The sequence below is a fragment of the Pinus tabuliformis genome, chromosome X, assembly GCF_031772625.1.
Source record: "Pinus tabuliformis cultivar Carrire ecotype Pingquan chromosome X, CPIR1, whole genome shotgun sequence".
In the NCBI taxonomy this organism is placed as follows: domain Eukaryota; kingdom Viridiplantae; phylum Streptophyta; class Pinopsida; order Pinales; family Pinaceae; genus Pinus; species Pinus tabuliformis.
The window spans coordinates 1,565,355,886-1,565,373,858 of record NC_142308.1 but is presented as its reverse complement, the minus strand read 5'-3'; the positions used below and the strand labels follow the sequence as shown (position 1 = coordinate 1,565,373,858).

At 41.1% G+C, this 17,973-nt stretch overlaps 1 pseudogene; it reads right to left on the bottom strand.

Moving 5' to 3' along the window:
- LOC149146004 (uncharacterized) overlaps positions 1–17,705 on the bottom strand; it is a 41,284-nt pseudogene extending 23,579 nt beyond the window's left edge.
- Between the last annotated feature and the right edge of the window lie 268 nt (positions 17,706–17,973).

Sequence of the window (17,973 nt, the reverse complement as noted above, 5' to 3'; positions counted from 1 at the left end):
ACCATGTAGTATTTGACAGGTTTCACTTCCGCCCATCATGTCAAATACTCCATTGCAGTAACGATGTAACGCGCGCCCGTCTTTCCTTGAGGTTTGATTGGTCCCACAAAGTTGATTGCCCATTTTTCGAATGGCTGCAATGTCATTTGTGGATTTAATGGCATCTCATCCCTCTGCGATGGTTTTCCAATCCTTTGACATATATCGCAGGCCTTACAGTGCACTTTGGAATCCTGGTGCAGGGTTGGCCACCACAACCCTACGCGAAGAATATTTTGTGCAGTTACTCATCCTACATAGTTTCCTCCTGAAATGCCCCAATGAGCTTTCGTGAGGATTTGACTTCATTCAAATTCAGGTATGTATCTTCACAATATCTCATCATTTCCCATTTTGTATAGGTGCCCAACGATGATAGAAAAATCTGCAACGCGCACCACCAATTCCTTCTTCTGTTAGATGGAGTATCCCTTCGGTGTAGTCCATGTTGTTAGAAAATCGATTATATCTTCGAACTATCCATCCGTGACGTGCATAGCAAAAAACTGAGCCTCAGGTAGTCCCTCCTCCAAATTAGTGGGTTCCTCGCCCGTCTCAATACGTGACAACTGATCTGGTCTTGAGTTCAGGAGTCCCGACTTTACAATGACCTCAAAATCATATTCCTGGAACAATAAGAGTGACCTGCATATGAGCCCCCCAAACACAGGCTTATTGACCAGGTATTTCAACGCAGAATGGTTGGTATACATCTTGAAATGTCCTTCGAGCAAATAGTGTCAATATTTTTGGAGCACATACACCATCGCCAGCCCCTCGCACTTGATGGTGGAATAGTTCTTCTCTTCTTTGGACAACATCCATCTTGCAAATGCAATAGGGTGATCCAAGCCTTCCTGTAAGGCCTCCGAGCTGTGGAGCGTCGGGCGAGTCGTGCACGAGGGCGCGGGCGGGCGCGCGGACGGGCGGGCGGACGAACTGCGACAAAGGTGCGACAGTAATGCGACGTTTGTAGCGACGAAAGGTAGAACACTTAAATATGACTAAGTGTTGAACGAAAGCATACATATATGCGAAGTTGGAATACGTAGAGCCGACTTGTAATATGAAGCTTGTGGGCATATTATGAGAGATGGTGGGGTCGGCCAAGGGGCTGACACCCCCATGTGAAGCCCACGTATGAGGCATATAAATAAAGCATGAGGTGAGCTCATTTCAAACATTCGAACATTGAACTCTCATACACTTCTACGCATAAGAAGAAGAGGAAACTGCGCAAGGGGTAAAAGGACTACGCATACCTCATGCGTAGGTTATCCAAGTGCAGGTTTAGTTATTCTTGTGCTGGGTGAGGTGGAGGCTAGTGTGCCGGGTTCAGTTTTGGATACGGTTTCGTGCAGGATTTGGTAGGAAGGTTGGGTGGCTCGGGTGAGCACCTCTTCTTGTGCAAAGGTGCACGACATGTTGTAAAAGGTTGTTCTATGCCTTGATTGTAAAATATTCTAAGTATAGACTTGGAGCTTTTGCCAAGTATACTTGCTGGTTGTATTATTGAAGAAACTGATATTCTTAATAAACTGTTGGGCAGACTTTTAGGGAGTTGCCCCTCCCTTTATACTTGTTTGCAATTGTTGATGTTCTCGGTTAATTGCATATGGATAATGAATGAGTATGGGCTTCATTAAAGTATAAAGGATAATGCTTTTACTTGGTTGTGAAACACAAACTAAGTATGTTAATGTTGGAGTAGGCGTAGTCCATGAATGTTAGTATTGTTAAAAGGAAAGTGTTCGGTGGTGCCACACCTCGCTACAAGCGGTTGGAAGACTACCGCAGGTGTAGGGGCGTGACAGTTGGTATCAGAGCTCGGTCGAAGCTAGTGAGCAAAGGTTGCTCGTGACGAAGTATAGGTTTGAAGCTGATGAGCTGGGTTGCTCATGACAGTGGACAACAAGGCATGGCAAGTTTGGGTGAAGGTGGAAGGAAGCTCTTGCTTACCTTGGACAGGTTGAAGAGGTTGAAGGAAGAGAGGCCCCAAATCCGTGAAGAACTTGAAGCCTTGGAAAAGGATATTGAAGACAAGCTTCTTCAACTCGGTTGGACAATGGAGCAAGATGAAGTTGCAAATTGTGCTGACCAGGAAGAGGAAGTTGTGATGATTGAAGATGTTGCAGACATGACCATGATGGAGGATGAACTTGAGGATGATCAAGTTGGACCAGGATTTTGCAGTTTGTGGACATGGATGGATGAGGAACAGCCTCATGATGATGAAGTAAGTATTGATACTTGTGTTTCATTTGGGCATTTGGTAGATGGACCTTATGCAGGGAGAGGCAAATCCAGTTTGCCTATGTTATGGAGGATCTTGCCATGGATGACCATGATGGAACCTTGTATGGAGAAGCAAGGATTGTTGATGGTTGTTGGACTTGTTGGGATTGTTTGTGACCTTATGGTAGAAGGTACAAAAGCCCTTGAGAAGGGAGGAACATGATGATCATTGCGGATGAATAGGTCATGCTTTAGCCACTTTGGCTAAGTGCCCGGCATGACTCATGGACAGATTGGAGGGCACACACTTGGGTTGCTTGGGTGGACTTCTCATGGCCGAGACCAAGAGCAAGTCTTGGTGGGACCTCAGGTGGAAGAGCTATGATGGAAGGGATTCATGATGATGATGATATGGTTGAGTGACTGAGTTCACTAAACAGAAGATTGAAGACTTGGATGGAGTTATGAGCAGGCTATGGAACATTCCTACTACATGAAGGGCTGAGGCATCTTGCATGCTTACTGAGGTGTTGGTTGGAGATGACTCATGGAGCTCATGATGACATGAGATTGTTGTGACTTTTAGGGACTTCATACATGGTGGACTTAGAAGATTTGATGCATTGAGGAGCTGAGGTCAGGAGACTTTGATGCAGTATGGGATGCATACTTTCAAAGTACATGTATGGGCATGGCTTGGAAGAGTGACTCGATGTAGAGGATCGTATGAGACACTTTGGAGTGATGGAATTACGATGATAATGATGCCTTGACTTGGGCATGGGTTGAGCTGAGACTCAACTACTTTCTACACATGGGAGCTGATTTGATCAAGGATCATGGGCAACGCATGGATAGGTGAGACAAGTGCATACTTGTTTCTATGGAGACTTGAGGATGGCACATTGTAGATGATGAAGAGGCTTCATGGACCTAAATGGGGCACATCGAGAGTGGGTTGATGAGATGATCTCTTCATATGGAGGAGACACACACATGGACAGCATGTTGCAGATGAGATGGATGGAGTTTCCATGGACCTGAGCATGGATTATGGAGATACATACTTTGGTATGGTGAGCTTGGTGGCAGTGGTCACTAGGTCGGGACATAGTGGAGAAAGAGTCTCTACATATGTAGCAAGGATGTTTGCCTTGTGTAGAAAGGTCGACATCATGGATGGATGATGATCTTGGTGGAGAGCTACCGGGATGGTATGTTGTCGATGACGACAACAATTTCAGGTGGAGGAGGATGTAAGGCCTCCGAGCTGCGGAGCGTCGGGTGAGTCGTGCACGAGGGCGCGGGCAAGCGCGCAGGCGAATGAACTGCGACAAAGGTGTGACAGTAATGCAACATTTGTAGCGACGAAAGGTAGAACACTTAAATATGACTAAGTGTTGAACGAAAGCATACATATATGCGAAGTTGGAATACGTAGAGCCGACTTGTAATATGAAGCTTGTGGGCATATTATGAGAGATGGTGGGGTTGGCCAAGGGGCTGACACCCCCATGTGAAGCCCTCGTATGAGGCATATAAATAAAGCATGAGGTGAGCTCATTTCAAACATTCGAACATTGAACTCTCATACACTTCGGTGCATAAGAAGAAGAGGAAACTGCGTAAGGGGTAAAAGGACTACGCATACCTCATGCGTAGGTTATCCAAGTGCAGGTTTAGTTATTCTTGTGCTGGGTGAGGTGGAGGCTAGTGTGCCGGGTTCAGTTTTGGATACGGTTTCGTGCAGAATTTGGTAGGAAGGTTGGGTGGCTTGGGTGAGCACCTCTTCTTATGTTGTAAAAGGTTGTTCTATGCCTTGATTGTAAAATATTCTAAGTATAGACTTGGAGCTTTTGCCAAGTATACTTGCTGGTTGTACTATTGAAGAAACTGATATTCTTAATAAACTGTTGGGCAGACTTTTAGGGAGTTGCCCCTCCCTTTATACTTGTTTGCAATTGTTGATGTTCTCGGTTAATTGCATATGGATAATGAATGAGTATGGGCTTCATTAAAGTATAAAGGATAATGCTTTTACTTGGTTGCGAAACACAAACTAAGTATGTTAATGTTGGAGTAGGCGTAGTCCATGAATGTTAGTATTGTTAAAAGGAAAGCGTTCGGTGGTGCCACACCTCGCTACAAGCGGTTGGAAGACTACTGCAGGTGTAGGGGCGTGACACTTCCCCACCCTCCTCTGTGAGCACTGCTCCTAGCATGATACACAACTCATCAACATGGACATGAAAGTCCACATCTCATTTTGGGAAGACCAGGATTGGAGCAGAGGCCAATTTCCCCTTCAGGACATCCAAAATTTTCATGCAATCGTCATTCTAGCAAAATGTAACATCCTTTTTCAATAATTTTTCCATCGGCACAATGATTTGGGCATAGATTTTGATAAACTTTCTATAGTACCTAGTGTCCCAAGGTAGCTCGTTGTTGTTTAACACTTCATAGTGCTTCCAAATTTAGAATAACGGCAATCTTCATAGGGTCCACCATCAGTCCATGTTTGCAGACCACATGTCCTAACATGTTTCCAAAGGGAATGAGGAATGTGCACTTCTTAAGGTTCAGCGCAATCTGGTGTCGTCGGCAAGTATCCAGTATCAAGCATAAGCTTGCTACATGGTTCTTAACTAATCCGAAGATAATCCAATCATCGAGATAGACCTCCAAGAATTTTTGGATGTATTATTTGAATGCGGCAACAACGATGCACGAAAAGATGGCTGGTGCATTCTTTAATCTGAACATCATAACGGTGTATAGAAAGCAACCCCATTCCGTTGTGAATGTCATTTTTCTCTTGTCTTTTGCTACAATCTTGATATGGTGGTACCCCGAGAACCCATCCGTGAATGAGTATGCTTCTTGTTCACCAACATTTTCCAATACTTAATCTGTGAATGGTGTCGAGAATGGGTTGTGTACACAGGCATCGTTAAGCTTCCTAAGGTCCACGCATATTCTTATTTTGCCCTTCTGCTTTTTCTCCTGTACTACCATAGGAATTACCTAGTAGGATTCTTCCACTGGCTCAATAATTTCAGCTGCGAGCATTTTGTCTAATTCTACGTGGACCTTTTCCTTATATTTTAGATTCAAGCAGTAAGGCCTCTACTTAACCAGCTTTGTGTCGGGTTTCAGGGTGATGTTCATCATCCCTAAATCACCAACGATTCCTTTTAAGTCCGTAATCTTGGTCGGGAATAAGTCTTGGTACTCGCGGAGTAACTCAATGACCTTATCCATCATGGCATCATCCCAATAGTCTCCGAGCATGGCATACTTTGGATCTGCCTCCATCCCAATGTTTACCTGCTTCGCTTTTAGCAGCCCGGTGATGTCAGCATCCTCAATCAATGGTCCTAGAACATTGCAACATCCTTCTATTTCTGGAATGTTAATATTCCATGGGTCCTCATCATCCTCCTCAACATTTACATTGTAACATTCCAGCGTGCAACTCAGTTTTGTCGCCCATTCTAGTTGAAGCACTTCCATTGGCTCCTAGGGTAGTTTGAAGATAACTATTTCACTGCTTGTAGTGCATCATCAACTGTATCCCACCACCAATCTTCAAACATGAAAGTTAACAGAAATCCCTCACGCAAGTATATCCCATTCGCTCGTACCATGGTAGAGCTCCGTCTCAGTATACCAATTCATGGGCATGACATCCACGGTATGATAGAAAAAATGCACCCATTCAATTTGTGGCTCTTCCCCGTAGACCTTGGTCCATTTCGCGAGGTGTGTACGTGGATCAACGTGTCCGTCATATTTGGCTATTAGCTGCATCTACAGTTTCCCAAATCGTAGGTGCATCATTCTTCTGCATTTGCGCCAGTCCCTGAAACTCTACTAGTTCTTACCCGACCACCTTGCGGGCGTAGCACGCAGTGCCCATTTCAGAGCATTGAACCCACGCTGTTCTGGAACTTCGCTTTCAAATTTGTTCAAAAATTCATTCGCGGCGTTCGACCTGTCATACCTAGGTAGATGCCTTGCCTCTATTTCTACACATCAGAGTGACCTTATCATCATGTTGCAGTTTAGCGTGGCTACCTTGTGTAATCGGTTCTGCCATCGTTCTATTTTCTCGTCTAAATCCAACGTGTAGGAGCTTTCACACTCCCACGAAATCCTGCCATCCAATGTAGGATTTACCCAATCTTGTTCCTAAGCGGTTCTCTTGTAGATACAGTCGAGCTCATCATCACTCTCATCATCGTGCACTAGCTCTATGTAGCGCGATCCTTCCAAAGGGTCTAAAGGTAATTCTACACGCAGTGTCTTTTTCTCAAAAAGCATTTTGAGCTTCTTTATATTTATCACTCCGTTCATATCAGTGGCCCAATCTATTCCTAGTAGCATGGGCTAGGGATTTTTGTCATCGACAATCTCTATCACTTCAAAATCTGCAAGCGCACTCGCACCTTTGATATCTACCTTTATTCCCTGCAATCTTCCAATCGATAGGATCTTTTGCTAGTTCTCCATCCTCAATTGAATAGGGGGCCATTGCAACACAGGACTACCCATGCGCTCCCATGTCTACTTTGGCAATACATTCGCGTTTGATCCTAGATCCAGAATTACTTGATCCATTTCATACTCCCTGATTTGTGCAATCAATCTCATTTCCCTTCCTATTCGCGATGTATGTTTCCCAAGCTTCTATACTACCCATGGTTCTCCTGACACAGCGCGCCTAGTGATAAGTTCCTACAGTCCTTTCAAAGCCTCGCTGTCGTGTAGCAACTTCATACATGTCTCCAGAAAGGTAGTGAGCAATGAAGGATCCATCTCTGGTTCTAGTTGATCGTTACTACCTGAAGTGGAGGCATCTGTGAAGCTCTTCTTAGCTTCCATGAAGGTCTCCTTCACACGCTCTAAATCGAACTCTAGTTCCTTTGTAGGAGACTTGAAAACCCAAGCACTTTCTTTGGGTTTCTTGCCCTTGTCATCTCCTATTGTGATACCACTTCGGAGCATGATGTTTACATTTGGGTCCTCTTCACGCGGCTTAGACCTCATCATTTGCAAATTCTAAGTCGGGCGAGGCTGGAGTATTCCTTTATCGGGAAAACTCACTATCAGTGTAGGGCAGTCCTCCATCTCATGATCAAACTGAGCACAATATAAACATGATGCTCTCATTGGATTTGTACAATCGTGGGAATAATGCCGTAGCCCTCCGTAATTGTAACAAATTAGTTGTCTGCAACCCCTTCCTGGTCCCATTCCACCTCAACGTCGTTCGCACCCTTGAAGTCCAATGCGCACCATCCATGTATTTTGATCGAGGGCTTTTGTTTCGGTCTGCACTCTGTAGGTAGGGGTCTAATCCATCATTAGTTCATAACTTCTGCAAGTGCATTCATCATGGCCTACCGACCTGCAGAAATTAGAAAACAATTTCTCGAACGTCTACATATACTTTTGTAATAGATGACAATTATCTGTAGAATGTTTTCCTCCTATCTAACAAATCATGCACCATAATGCAGGTGCCATGCTCAATCCTGCTTGTGCCTCTGGTTTTAATGGCATCGACCCTCCTCCTGCCAAGTAGTTCACGAAGACTAGACAATGGTCCTGGCCTTTGCATTTTATGCACCATACCTCCTCGCGCACCTCTAGCTGAGTTGTCCTGTCCTGTTTCAAACTCTACATTTTTAGACACAAATTTTGTAGTTGCACATGGATTTGTTGGACTCCCAGGCCAGGATCTTGTATTGGGCTCTCGTATAGTCTCATTCCAATCTCCAAAGCTTCAGCCTAGGTAGATAACTTTTGCTGTGACAGCGTAATCCTTAAATGCGGCGTCAATGATGTTACAAACCATGCACGATGCTCTCCATTTGTCAAGGTCATGTTGGCTTCACGAATCATACTCTTCAATCTCTGATCTCGATCACATGGGGTCTCACCTGGAAGCATCGTGATTTCCTTAAAATTGATAATTGATTGTGTCTCCGATTTTGGCCTGCTAAATTCCTTGTTCAGCGCAGCCTGGATATCTATGATCCTTGCATTTGGATGGTCATTAGAATGCTTAATGTACCATGTTAGTGCCCAATCCCGCAACGTGCTTACTAGTGTTTCCTTCTTTATATTTTCATCCACGACTCCTTGTGCTTGACGAACCAAAATTGGTCCGGATCTTCGTTCCCTACTCCTTTGAATACCGACAATTTTATCACGCTTGCCATATTGAACTGTGGTGGTGGCAGAGGTGGTGTGGGTGCATATGGGGGTGAAGATGGTGAGATCGGTGGTGGTGTAGGTGGAGGTGGTATGTGCGTAATTTTCTACCTTATCAGACTAATCACACTTCTTGGGGAAACTTTCATGAGCTCTTCCTCGCTTTCTCGCTAAGGAAAAATTAAGGGGCTAGTTCCTATTTTTGTGCTACCTTCATTTCTGTAGATCCTCCCACTTCACGTAGCCCCAAACATCAATTTATTCGCATAACCCGCTTTTCACACAATAACATTTTAATCGAAGTGTTCAAAGATTCAATGTACTTACCTCGCGTTCCTTTGAGGAAGTGTCATTCCACCTTGTTGTAGATGACTGTTGTGTCTACTATGAACTTGGTGATAAAAAATCCTATAATGTGATCGAGCCAATGGTCCACAGTGCGCGTGATCTTATCTTCCAATGCTTCTAGTCTACGAACCAATTCTGGAGTCCACACAATTAGTTTGTTGAGCATACACCTTCCCTGACTGTGTGCTAGCTTCACGATCCACTCATACAACTCTGAGGGGAAGGATGCAAAGAAAATTTTGTGGATTTCCGCATATAAGTAGCACTCTAACCATTGTTCCTTTGATACTCACAGATTCCTGTTTTCATGCGACATGAATTTGTGAATATTTTTGTCCAACCACCCTTCAATTTCTATCTTCACTGGATTCCAGTGACATGAAATCAGACATCCCTATGAAGATCTCGGTCTTGGAAACAGAACCATTTGTTGGTTTGTTGGGGCCTAACCTAGGTTCGGAGGTGGTTTAGCTAAACAAGTCCTGGTACTACTGGCCCTTTCGGCAACAGTCCACAGAGCGCAGACTGAGGTCTCACCCAAAGTAGTATGGGAGGGTACTAGAACTAGGTTTTTGCACCCTAGAGATGTCTGATGAGTTCAAGTGGTCCGCGGTTCAACCCTACACTCACGTCGCTACGCCCACTTAACTATTCCTTGCAGTCGGAGGTGCTGCCTTCACGCAACCCTACTCAGGGGGCTGAACAATGTTATTACCCAAGTCCTTACTAGTAATCTGATATTAGTTGATTAACTTAGGTTACTTGGATGTGTAAAGTAGACTTAGCAATTTAAATTATTCATACAAGGGTGCACAGTAATAAAATAGTATATTAGCAATTGATATCACACATGTAATAACTCAAGAAGAGATAAACAGAGTTTGGAATGCACTTCTTTTATTATTTTCTTCTTCGGTTATAGACTCAACTCCACCCTGCGCACTCAGCTGCAGGGGTCCACGCACTCAACTGTGGGCTCTACTAGGCCTCTGCGCACGCAGCTACAGAGCGTTTTCCTACTCTACGACCCAGGACACACTTCAAACTTTTTCTCAATCTCTAAGACCCTTCATGCCTATTCTCTATTCCATTCCATTAGATGTCTTTACCATTTAGAGCCTCACTCTATTTATATAATCCCATGGTCCGCAGACCATGGGTAGGCCAACATTACATTCAAAACTAGGGCAGATAGCCCTATGACTCTAACATACATTTCACGCTCGCAATTTGCGGAGCTTTGCAACAATATCAACTCAAAACTTGGGCTTTGAGCCCCAAAACATGCCGTGGGGGAATTCCATGCCGAACAAACTTGTTAGGGTCCTAAGGTCTAGGGATGAAAGTGTCTTTGCCTCTTTCTATTAATTTTGGTAGTTTTCATGTCAATTTAGCCTATGAACTACTATTTTCATAATCTAAAGAGTTATTGTCTAAGGTCACTATAACGTTTTCATAGAGAGTCCTTAAAGACAAGAGTAAATTTGAGAGAGTATAAGTCTATGAGAAGGTCATCAGGTCATTTTCTCATATAAAGTCATTTAGTGTTCAAGGGTTATGTATTACTAGTCAAAACCATGAATAAACAAGTTTGGTTCATTTATTAAGGTTCTTTTGAGTATGTTGTTATTATTTTTCATCATTCCCTATTTCACAATTCACAACACATGATCCCCTTTTATTTACTCCTACCATATACCTTTTCCATTCCTTTACTCCTTTCATACACCCCATTTCATGTACTCCCTTCTGTACACCCCTTACATTTACATTTTAAAATAATATACACACCACCCTCCTCAACTCACCTCTCATCATTACTTCTACTACATCCCTCCATAACTCATTGCCATCATTTATATTCATGATCATAATAGCCCTTTATCCCAAGTTCATACCAATGACCAAGAAAAATATGACACACACATTTTCAAACTTCTTTCATATTACCCTCATTCTCTCTACACTCTATAGTTTGTGCTCTTCTATGAGAAAATTTGATAGTTATGCAACACAAGGCTGAGAGAAGTCTAATATGGGTTCTAAGACAAGTTTTTTTCAACCGTGGGAAAATTTGTATGCAACAGTTGGATAAAGTTCTGAGCTACACAGTCATTGTCCATATCATGCACAAGTTGGAGTCAACTACATTCAAGGTCTACATGCATTGGAAAAACTACTTTAGGGGTTCTACACCATCACAGTATCATTGCAAACATACAAATTTTCTCTATTTTTCCACGAAATTTCTGCGACAATATCAACGATGGAGGTCTACCACACTCAACTAAAAATTTGTTGTGCAAATTAACTATTTCAGTCATCATTTTCAAAATATTTTTTTGACCAAATCGATTTGAATTTAAAAACCGGAAAGATGGTTCTCTTAAGCGTGGGCTAAAGAACAAAAACCTCCTTCATATTCTAAACAAGAGTCATATATTGGGAGATTCAAATGCATCTTCAAAGCCTATTTTTCAGACAGTGCAGTTTACTGTTTTAGTCATGATTGTAGGGAAGAGATTTTGAGGATATGCGGTAGAATTTGAGGGAAAAAAGACAGATTTTTCTCTAGAACAAGTAATATACAAAACCCTATCTCCGTTTTTACACAGGTGGTATGTTTTTGGAATTACAGGTGTCACTTGGAGACCAATTTTCGCATTTCCTTACGGATAGAATTATGAAATTTTTGAAATTCGATTTGTAAATGTGAATATTTTTGGAGTTTTGATGCTTCATGTGAGTCATAAGGTATAGGTGATGAATTATTGGAATTTTCTTGATTTTGGAATCGGAAATGACATTCAAACTCAAAAATTTAAAATTTTCCACGCAAGTGTTGATTGGGTAGTTTTGAGGTCTGCACGGTTGGAAAGGAGAATTTGTGGGTCATATTCCAAATCAGAAACATCATCATCATACCCATCAACTCAGTTTCAGTCGATGAAACCTGTGAATATGCTGAGATGGAGCCTACTTCACAACTCATCATTTGGCTATTTTATTTTTTCAATCAGCTTTGGACCTTTCTATTTTTATTCCAATGATCAAGATAGGAATCAATACATAGGGATGAAATAAGTAGATAAGAGACAATTGATGCTCTTAAAAATGATGTTGCAGTTTTATTATTAGCCTTATCCTAGTTTCAGCTTTAGAACTTGATATTTCTAATTTCAATTGGTTTCGATCCTTTTAGTGGATAACAGGTACATTGTATCTAGTTTATGTTTTTTCACTTTGCCTAAATGTATTTAAAATCAAATACAAAATTGGAAAAGGGTTCGGATTTGGGAGAAGCCCTATATATGTGTTTGTTGTCTTGAAATAAAATATCAGTGTTGAGGTTTTCCACTTGACTAGAGATTCATGTGGTATAGATTTCAAGTTTTGTGTACCTTCTTATGTGTGATGTTAGTATCCACGTCTTTGTTAAATTTTCATTTCTAATTGGTGCTAAAACAATTTTCAGAATTCAACTATGTTGATGTTCTGGATGATTGTTTTTATTTGTGAATTATGATGCAATTCTCCCTCGGTTAGGTGCTCCATTATTGTATTCTTCTCAATATTTGGTCAAAATATATGTTACAGAGTTCACTAGGTGCTTTATTACATGTGATTGGATATCATTGTGTATTTTCAAGTTACCTTTAAAAATCACTCACTATGTTGCAACTAATGTTATGACTTGAAATATATACCTTCCTTGCCGCTATTTTTATAAGTGTCTCGTGCAACCGCTGATAGTTTTGTGTAAAATTTGTATTATGGTTTCATTCTGAGTGGTCCTCCCTCTGAATTCTATTAACTATCATCATTAAATTCCATTTACCTTTGCAAATCTAGCCTCGATTTGATGCCCTTCAGCTTTGTTTTTCTTACATTTGGACATTTTTTGAGTGGGGGAGCCTCCTCTAGTTAGAAAAGGCTAGTTTCTAGTCCAAAAATATTTGTGGTTATCCCTATAAACCTTTTGTCAGCCTAGAGGTTTAATTATAGTGTTCCAACATAGTGGTGTCATTGTCGAGGGGCAAAAATTTTCATCTTCCCTAGGAAAGATCATTAGATTTTAGATCTCACTACTAATGGTGGACAACAGTCAAACATAAAAAGGCTGAACCACTCCCTTGCTCACTCCAAAACCTTCCAAAACATATTTAGAGAAGGACAAGCCTTGTCAGTAGAAGGATGGAAGGATAGTATGTGGAAGTCAAGTACTTAAACTCTAATTTTCTTCAGGGTATAGTATTATATTTTATCAATTTCCTTGTAACCTTTCCTGAAGATGTCCAAGGGATTTTCTTCTATTTGCTGAATCTAAATTTGCACTAGAAATATGCATATGAGTTCCCTTTTAGAATTGTATATCATTCCTTGAACATGCAAATGCATCTACTTTTTGTATTTGTTGTCCTGAACAAGATCCAAATGATAATAGTAGTCCAACTGGTACAACTTCATCTCAGACCTTAGTCATGGTTGTTGCCTGGGATGCCCCATTAAATCTTCGATCCCCTTTGCATGAGTTACAATAGAACTATGGTCATAGGCTACCTTAATTTTATGGTACAGGTAAGATCACAACAAGGAAGCATGTAGACAAAATCACTGACTTCATTGACCTTGAGGAAGTAGATCATGAAGATGTCAAATTGAGGTTGTTTACTCAAATCCTTTCAAGAGAAGTTAGGAAGTGGTATAGAAGCTGGAGATTTAGAAGAATTCCTAATTTCCAACAGTTTGAACACACTTTCCTTGACATATGGGAGGTAAAAAGGAACCCTTTTCAGATTATGGATGAGTATCGGAATCTACATAGGCAACCTGGTGAGATAGTCCAAGATTTCTCAATCAGATTCAATAGTGTTTACAATTCCATCCCTATTGACATAAATCCTCCTGAGGATTGGATATACTTCATTATCTAGATGGTTTTGATGCTCATATTGCCTATCATCTCAGAGAGAGGAATCTTGCCACTTTAGAGGATATGCAGAAAATTGTTGTTGATGTGGAAGTGAATTTGTTGATCAAAGGGGCAAAAATGGAAGCTGAAATAAGGGGAGTGGTTAAGGAGGATATTTTCCATTCTCATCCCATAAGTTTGATGCATTTCTGAATACCATGTAAAGGTTGATGGAAACATTCGCTATGCAAACCAAAATTGTTGTTAGCGAACAAGACCTCATCTCTAAGAAGATTTGGCAGAAGGAGAGTTGGTTGATTTGTGTCACCATGAGCTACAAACTGGTTGTTTTATTTATTCATTTGAAGACAATCCTGAAGAAACCAACGACATATCCTCAGCAAGAGGATGTTCAATTTAATCAATCTAAGGAAAGCAATCATCCTGCATGTGTCACTTATGACATTAATGAAGAATATGATGACATTACTAAATCAGGTAAGCAGTCATAGTCTTATAGTTTTTCCATTGCACATAAAGAAAACAATGAATTTTTTGATGGTAACTCTCTACCTTTATGTTATGCCAAATTTGAATTGTTGAAAGAAAATTATAAGATCACTAAGGAAGCAGGAAAGAAAGTTGAAACTAGCATAAATTGGCAACAACCTTCTTCAGTTTTCAATGATCCAATAGCTGATTATTTGGATGGTTTATGTAGTCAATGTTCTCCTCCTTTAGCTATTTGTGAGTCTGAAAATAGGGGTGATCTAGAATTAGTTTGGCAACAAACATCATTGTCTTGTCCAGAAGTGGTTTCATCACAAAGGTTAGAGGAATATTTGCAACCCTATCATGACAACTATAAGTTGAAATTGCATGAAAGCAATGATGCAGATAAAGATTTGTATTCATGGTATGTAGACCATCTAGAGAAAAAGTGTAGTTTTTCAGATGAGCTAAAAGTTGGTGTTCATTCGTTTGAGGATCCTTTTGCAACATTCTTGAAATCAAAAAGTGGGATTAAGTTCTTCAATCCCATCAAAGTTGAATTTGTTTGCAAGTTTTTATTGGAGTTGTCATTCAATATGTTTTCTATTTTTCTCGTGAACAAGCACATGCCAAGAACTCAAATAGTGGATAAGGTGCTTGTGTGGTTACACTAGTTGTTTGAATTTATCATATCAAGAAGCTTATGGATCAGTTAGAGTGATTAGGTGTGTGAAATAAGCTCAACCCTCTGAGCATTTTTTTCAGCAGTGTGCCATTTTCCAAAATTTTTCCTCAGTAGTTTGGCATTATTTCTCAGTACTACACATGTGGGTGGCCATCATCAGAATTTGAAGCCCAAGGTGAAGTTCATATGGTTTCGGTGATTTTCTACCATATATAAGCCAGCCAATTAGTTATTTTTCAGTCAGACAATGATTTTTTAGTCTTCAGTGTTTGACTCCATTGCCCAGTGTTGGTTTGAGGGGGCTTGGACCCAAGTTTATAGTTAGCTATGCTAACCAACACAACCCTACACTATTGGCCCTTTCAACAACATTCCACTTAGCGCAGACCGCAATCTCACCTGAGGCAGTATTGGGGGATGCTAGAACCAGATTTCTACATCCAGAAGATTATGTGATGTAGCAGTAAGGTGTTCCATTAATCTAGGGCTTGATCTGACCTTCACGAAGCCTTGCCTTTTGAATCACATACTTAAAGTGATTTCTACTTAAATAGATCTATGCGCTTCACCTAATTCTTCTAGGATGCATAAGTTATCATACAAAAGTAGATATGGACCTTTGCAATGAAATTAAACAATATTACACAGATTCAAACCATAACTAAGAATAAACATAGAAACCTATAAATATACAGAGACGCACAAAATTTCCTTAAATAGGTTTTATTACTTCAGATATTCAATGAATATTTCTTGTGACTGTGTGCACACAGTTGCATGGGCCTACACACTCAGCTACGAACTTACCAAAGTCTTCGCATACTGAGCTGTAGGAGCCTTCATCTTTGCAAGAATGTAAAATTACAGACAAAATAGACTCAAAATCCCATTCATGAACTGCCTATGACTCCTAGATGACTTCCTTTTTTAGCTTTTACATTACATTACCATGGTCCACAAACCATGGGCGGAGCTCATCAGTTAATCAATACATCCTATCCCTTTATGAAATAATGGGCTTTGACATGCCTAAAATCCATTTTGAATCTTAAATTTCTATGTTATTTGTGTTCCACTCCTCAAAATGCGAAGACTTTACAATATTACATCAAAATTGATTCAAAATTTAGACAAAACTTAGACCTAGGAGACCCCATCCCAACAGGCCCCCAACACAAAGACATGACTAGTCCTGAGTCACTCTACCAGTACATCCTCAACATGCGTTTTAAGGCCACTGAACTCTATCTTCAACGCTTGAAGCTATGTTGTGCATTACACAGTGGCCTTCCGAGCCTCCTCGACCAATTTCTTAGTAGTTGGTCCCTCTACTGCTAAGCCAATGGTCCTCCGTGTCTATAGCATACCTTTAAAATTTCTCTTTACATCTTGAGAGAGTTGACTAGCTTCATCAGCCCAAGGATGCATTCTCGCTGAAATGACTGATGCTTTGCGTTGCATCTCGACTATCTAAGTTTGAATAGCCTTCCCTTCCTGGCATCTGGGGAACCATTGCACAAGTGCTAAGGTCCGCGTTGTTGCCCTGATTTCATTGAACTGCAATTGTTTTCTCTTATGTTAGCTTCAATATTTATACATGTGGGTCCTCCTGCAGTGAGGCCCACATCTCTATGGTGTTCTTAAAAATATGGCTACAGTCCGTAACTACAGCCCTTAGTACATCCATGTCTGCCTTAACAGTAGCCTCGCGCTTCTCTCGAACTTCTAGAGGTGTTGTTGGTTGTGGCTTCATCTGCAGCTCTGTGACCTGCATCAGCATATCAAAATTTTGCTTATTCAACCTCCTCTTTGGACTCCTTTACCGAGATTTCCAGCTTGCGGAGCTTCTCTTCAGAAGCTACTCCAGTCTGTATGAGGAGATCTGGAAGCTCAATACAAGTCTGGATAATGGAATCCTCTAGTTTTCCTACGAGAAACAATTACATCCCTATTGCGGATGGTGCTGGTAGCTTCCTCAGTTAGCATCTCATTGTGGCTCTTGATGTCTTTGATCCCAAGGAGTGCCCACTCTTCCTGGATTTTGAATTCACCAGACACTCCTTGGTGGAGTTCATGCAGTGCTTGACAAGACTGCACCACTAAGTTTAGCATGGAATTCCTCCCATATGGTGCTACTGGCTGATTGCCTTGGTAGTAAAATGTAGTGATCATCCTAGAATGGCAACTGTGTGGACCTCTATGGTTACCACCAACGTCGAAGGTAATGACAATTTCACACTTGATGTTCCCACACTTCATTGATTCTTGCTTGCCTAAATCACGCTCACTTATACCTGTAGCTCTTTGAGGTCTTGTTGGACTCGTGTCACTACTGACTTGTACCAATCCTCTATGTTTCCCCACGTGTCCTTGATGACTGATCACACAATGTCACCGATATCATCTATGTTCACCTATGTGAGGACCATTGACTCAATGTTAGATGTATTGTCAGACTTCTGCTTCTTTTTCATACCTCTAGTGGTTTTTTTTTTCCTCTTCTTTATGATGAAAGGAGACTCAATAACTTATGTCTCCTTAAAAAGGGTATCCTCCGCCCTATTATGGTTCCTCTGTTTCCATCTCCTCTTCTTCTACCTGCTCTGGCTCCTGTCCAATATTCTTCTCAAGATCCCCAGTGACCTTTTGAGGCACCTTCTTTGTGTCTTCCTTTAGTGCAAATTTCACAGTCGGCGTACCTCCTGTTGCCTTCGTTGTTTTGCTGGTACCTGTCTGGTCTCCTTCAGCTTTCTTGCTGAGATCCATCAACATGCTTGACTAGTTAGATAATATTGAAAAAATTGTCTTGCTCTGTGACCAAATAGGGAAACTCTACCATATGCCCTCTGCATCTTTCTTCACATGTATGTATATGTTGTGGAAATATTCTTTGAATTTCAAAACTCCACGATATTTGTTAAGTAACACCCATGATAGTCATGGCTTCTGGGTGATCACAGTGTGTAGATCCATCTCAAATAGGACCCAAAATAATTTATTCTCTACCACAAAACCATTTTTTTGTTTGAGGGGGCTTCGA